This window comes from Peromyscus leucopus, chromosome 12 (assembly GCF_004664715.2).
Source record: "Peromyscus leucopus breed LL Stock chromosome 12, UCI_PerLeu_2.1, whole genome shotgun sequence".
Classification (NCBI taxonomy): Eukaryota; Metazoa; Chordata; class Mammalia; order Rodentia; family Cricetidae; genus Peromyscus; species Peromyscus leucopus.
This window is the reverse complement of record NC_051073.1, coordinates 29905006-29911189: the sequence shown is the minus strand read 5'-3', so window position 1 is coordinate 29911189 and position 6184 is coordinate 29905006.

Sequence of the window (6184 nt, the reverse complement as noted above, 5' to 3'; positions counted from 1 at the left end):
TGATATGGAAATGTGAGCATTTGTATTTAATGACTGTTTGCTCAAAAGTGCAGTTTTAGTGAAGTCTTTCCTGAAGTATTTCCTGCTTGTTTGAGCTATCCAGTTTTGAAAAAAAAAAAAAAAAAAAAAAAAGGCATTATAATCCCTGAAGGTTTTGTAGTTGTCCACTTGTTTCTTCCTGCATGTTAATATTCACTGTATGTATCTGTGACTTCTAATACTGTTTACACGTAAGTTTCTGGTGTCATATAGTTAAAACTGTTACCTCTTCTCGGTGAATTGGACCTTTTAAAATTATATGATGACCTTTCTGTTTTATCACCAATTTCCATTTTTAATCCTTAGTTAGAGTTTCTATGGCTGTGAAGAGATATCATGGCCATAGAAACTCTCATTTTAAAAAAAAAGCATTTTACTGAATCTTTGGGGGCTTCACATCATGTACCCCAATTCTGTTCCTATCCAGATCTCTCCATATCTTCCCTCATCCCTGTTGCATCCCCCTACTAAAGAAAGCAAAACCAAGTAAGCAAAGAAAAGCAAGAACAAAAACAAAAACAAAAATCCCAATAAACTATAACAGAACAAAAATATCAGAAACAGAAAAATCCCTGCTTCTCCTTCTCTCCTGACTCTCCATCACCTCTTCATCCATCCTGATTGCATTGTAGGCTTCGATGTGTTTTATAGTCTACCCCTTTGTCCCACAAGCTTGACTGGCAACTGTTCATTGCAATGAGTCGTTAGTCTGCTTCAAGATGTCTGGTTTTTGATACACCATCCTCACTGGATCCTCACCAGATGTCTTCTGGGGTATCTTGTGTCTTGGAGGTCTGGCAGATATCATTCTGCTGAACCAGTCCCTTCACTAGTTCCAACAGGACCGAGATGGAGTAGATGCTAGGTTAACCCAAGCCCCAGTTGTGATCCTGGGTGTTAGCCAGGTAGGTCAGATTGAGCCACTGAGGCCACCAGCCTCGAATGTGGTTGTGGAGTCAGCTCCTCTACCTGCATGCCCTTAGAGTAAATTCATCCTTGCCTTCTCTCCCAAGTAGAGGGGCCAGGTCTCTTTCTGTAGTGGCCCCCAAGAGGCTAGGCCAGCTTTCTCAGGTTAGTGAAGGGCAGTATAGCCTCAGTATAGCCCTCTGATTTCATCTTGCCTGATTCCTAAGGCCTCCTGAGGTGACACTGCCTCCAGACACCAACACAGACCTCGACTGCCACTCAAACCCAATGCCACCATTAGTGGCAATTCAGGACCCTGGCTTCAGATCAGACCTCTATCCATGGTAGGGCCATGGACCTCAACATTGTCTTAAGCAGGGGGAGGTTCTGAATGTCACCATTGCCTTCAGTGGCAGCATGGCCCAGAGGCACTAACTTAGTCCACCTTTGATGGTAACAGGAGCAGAGACCCTAGCTACAGTGGAGCCATAGACCCTGACATGGTCCTCAGCTGTAGCTGAGGCCTAGATGTCACCGAACCATAGCAAATCTTATAAAGGAACATATTAAATTGGAGTGGTTTGCAGTTTTAGAGGTTTTAATCCATTATCATCATGATGGGATGTGGTGGCACGCAGGCAGACATGGTGCTGGAGAAGAAGCTGAGAGATCTACATCTTGATCCACAGGCAACAGGAAGTGAGCTGTGTACCACACTAAGCAAGCAAAAGAGTCTTAAAGCCCACCCCCACAGTGACAAACTTCTTCCAACAAGGCCACACCTACTCCACACTTCCTAATAGTTCTACTTCCCTTCCTTTGGGAATTATTTTCTTCCAAGCCTCCACAACCTTGTTTTATCAAGATCAATTTAATAACTTTTGCTCTAGTTTGGTTTACATTTTGAAGACCCCTCCTCCTCCTCTCCCTCCTCCACCTCTTTCTTGTCCTTCTCCCTCCTCTTCCTTCTTCTCCCTCACCTTCTCCTTTTCCTCCTCCTTCTTTTCCCTCTCCCTTGACTTCTCCTTCTTCTCCTTCAATTGCAGCTTATGTTTGATCAAAAGCTAAAGCCACCCTCTTGTAGAGAGCAGATAATTACTTCTTCCCTACTCAACTCTAGCATTTATTTTCATTAATGAACTTAATCCTTTAACAGTTTTAATACATTTTAAATTAGGAAAGAATTAAAAACTGCCCCCCTTTTCTTTCTTTCAAATCCCCTAGGTACTCTTCCTCAGAACCATTATATGGCCCTCACTCTTGTTTTATTATTATTATTGTTAAATGCATATATGTGCATGTATATATGAGCACAAAATATATAAATCCTGAATCCAGCAGATTTTATTTATGTATTTGTTTTTAGTGTTTATGTGGTTACATGTACACCACAGATCCTGTATGCATGTGTCAGTGAATATCATGGAAAAGTTGCAGAAAGTGTGCAAGAGAGAGAATACCACAACATCTGCTGTGAAATAGTTTCTTCTTAAAATGGCTGCATAGGCAGAACATTGTCAATATTTACAGGCAAGCTAACATGGAAGATGGAAAAATTTTGGGGTCCCACTACCAGAAAAAAAACTAAAAGCAACTATTGACTACTGGGAGAAGAAGAATTAGCCTCTCCCAGGGATGAGAATGCTATTGACTACCTAATAAGCAGTTTTCAATCATGAAGACATGAAATGAATTCTTTTAAAGCCATGATAACCCCAAACAATTTTCAAAATTGTAGAAACCTACAGCTGTTGAAACTTCTAAAATCTATCTACACAGACACAGACACAGACACACACACAGACACACACACACACACACATACACACACACACACACACACACACACACACACACACACACACACGAGTTACAATGGAGTTACCCTATAACAATAATGCTTCCACTAGACATAGTATCTAACAAATAAAAAAAGCACTATCTCATAAACAAATGCAGTACTTCTTTTGGAGTTGTAATCAAAGAACCCAAACTTCATAGACCATTAGCAATGCTCTTGGATACTATGTAGAACTCAATCCATGATCCTGTTGTTAACACCATATACTTGAGCCATAGAATATCAAGAAATCAAGCTAGTGTTGGCATGCTTATCTTTAGTGACTGTCTTTTACTGACCTATGGAAATTTTTATGAATAAAACTAGAGGAGGAAACCATAATCAAGTTTACTCATATATGAATACCAACTGGCCATACATGGCCCCATTATTAGAACAAGAAATATTGGTCAGAGAGATTATAAACTTTAGGAGAAAACATACTACTGTTATCCTGGTAAGTAGATATTGCTGTGGATATCATTCTATATAAATAAAACACTGATGGCCAGTGACCAGACAGGAAGTATAGGCAGGACAAGGAGAGAGGAGAACTGGGGAAACAGGAAGAAGGAGGGAGAGACCCTGCAGGCACTGCCAGGACAAGCAGCAAGTAAAGACGCCGGTAAGCCATCAGCCATGTGGCTAGGTATAGATTCATAGAAATGGGCCATGTGGCTAGGTATAGATTCATAGAAATGGGTTAATTTAAGATATAAGAACAGTTAGCAAGAAGCCTGCCATGACCATACAGTTTGTAAGTAATATAACTGTCTGAGTGATTATTTTATACATGGATTGTAGAACTGTGGGGATTGGTGGAACCTGGAGAGAAGCTCTCCAGCAACAAATGGTGCCCAATGGCTCGAGTTTCCACCTTAAATCTGAGAATATTTAATAACCAATTCTAAACAGAGCCAAAACCAAGTTCCTGCTTCTTGTCTCGTACGGACAGCTAGACACCGCAAAACGCGGGTTTGAACACTGGCGGGTTCCTGGTGTGTGCGTTTGACCCGAAAGTATGGCGGGAATGATGCGTCTGCCAGTGGCACATTATGCTGTGTGGTAGATTTAGTCTTTACTAGTATTTAAAAAAAAAAAAAGAGAGAGAGGTTTTTGGGCTACACGCTGCTTTGATAAAAACGTAGACCTACTATTTCTGAGACTTGATGACTCCCAGAGCTGGCGGAAAACGTACCACTGCCATGTTGGGAAGCTGAAGTGGGCAGAGCCAGCAGCCACAGTGCTGTTTAAGGCTTAAAAGGCTACAGTTTAAAGCAATAAGTTTGCAAAAAGACTGATTCAGATGAAATAGTTTATAATGCATGTAAAAATGTACATAGGATTAAAAGAAAAAAATATACCGTTATATAAACAAATAGTATCTAAAAATAAAGTGTTTAAAAAAAACAGTGAAGGTAATAAGCCACATAAAGATGGCTATCACACATAAAATCTGGATTATGTTGTCTTTAATATTCGTAACTAAAGAAAAACATTTGATTGTAAAAGCTGTTCACTTATGCCAAAATGTAAATTTTAAAGGTACCTTAACTTCAAAATTTGGATATAAGGATATGTTACTTTGGAAAAGAGGTTCTGCTTTTGTTTCCACAGAAAACCAGAGGCTATGGATTTGTTCCAGATTAAGATACATCAGGTTTGACCAGCCAAGACCCCCTGAAAGATCTCCGATGACACACCATGGCCTAAATGATCCAACATCCAGAACAGTTTCAAGGCGACTGGCTCCCACAATACAGCCTCAAGGACTACCCCATAGGCCTAAAATTTTCTTTGTGTCCCCATAAGATACAACGCCCCCCTCCATCAGGAAGTAGTAAGAGATCTACGCCCAAATTCCCAAATATACCAAGCTGGCTTTAGAGGTGGAATTGACTCACTCCCCCTCTAAACCCAGACATATTGCTTTAAAAAAATGGTTAAGAGATTCTTGTGTCCCAAATCAGAACAGCCCTCTGGTGTGGGACAGAGAAAAACCAATATTTTTATTTAAAACAGGTTGATTGTAAATGTGATCTCTTTCTAAAAAAGAAAAGGGGATATGATATAGATATATAGGAGGATATAGAGATGATAAGATAAAAGGATAGATTAATCAACCTACTTTTAAAGAACAACTTGTTTAAAATGTTTTACATTGGTATAGATTTTAGTTTATGTTTAAAATGTTTTACATTGGTATAAATTTTAGTTTATTGATACAAACTTGAAGTTAATTTTGTTATACTGTATATATATATATATATATATATATATATATATATATATATTTCTATTCTTGTTTGAGGTATTATGTTTATGTAACGCATTTAAAATTGTAATGGATAATTAAAAATAGATTAATAATTAGTCATTTATGATAATCATATTTGTAGCCATGTTAGTTAAGTCTTCTAGGTATACATAGATATATTTCCGATAGATAGGTAATCTTCAAACACTTCATAGACCTAGAGAATATGGCATTTAAATAACTTAGAATTCTGTTGACATGAGACACAATTGCTCCTGGCTGCACCAATTTGATCCCAAGAGAATGTTGGGCTTCTAAGACATTTCCATTTGGAAGTTTGTCTTCTTGGCACAAAATGGCCTACTGGGCAAAGAACTGCCCTTGCCTTGACGGCTGACAGTATGAATACAATTCTGTCCTTTCTGGACAAGCAGAACACAAGGAAAGCAACCACTGTACTCTGCCAAGACAGGGTAAGATGGTCTCTCGGAATTCCTGCTTCTGAAAAAGGTCTGTATATACACTAGGCCTGTAGCCACTTTGAATGCACCAACAATGCTGAAAAATATTAGGTGACTATCCAGGCTGCCAGCTGTCTTGGTCTACTCTTGCAAGATTCCCGAAAGTTGCTTGCATCCATCTACCATTTCTCAGGTACCATTATGTTCCTTCTCAGGTTTTTGATGTGGTTGAGGACTAGATAGTTGTAATTTCCTCAGTTATGATAAAAGATAAGTTAGATATAAAACCTTAAACTCACAAATATAAGATAGATAGGACATCTTCTTTAATATTATAACTGCAATTCTTGCTCAATAATTGTTTTGTTATATGTAATTTTACCATGTTAAAGTTAAATCCTTCCTTTTTAAAAAAAGAAGAAAAGGGGAAGTGCTGTGGATATAGTTCTATATAAATAAAACACTGATGGCCAGTGACCAGACAGGAAGTATAGGCGGGACAAGGAGAGAGGAGAATTGGGGAAACAGGAAGAAGGAGGGAGAGAGCCTGCAGGCACTGCCAGGACAAGCAGCATGTAAAGATGCTGGTAAGCCACCAGCCATGTGACTAGGTATAGATTTATAGAAATGGATTAATTTAAGATATAAGAACAGTTAGCAAGAAGCCTGCCATGGCCATAC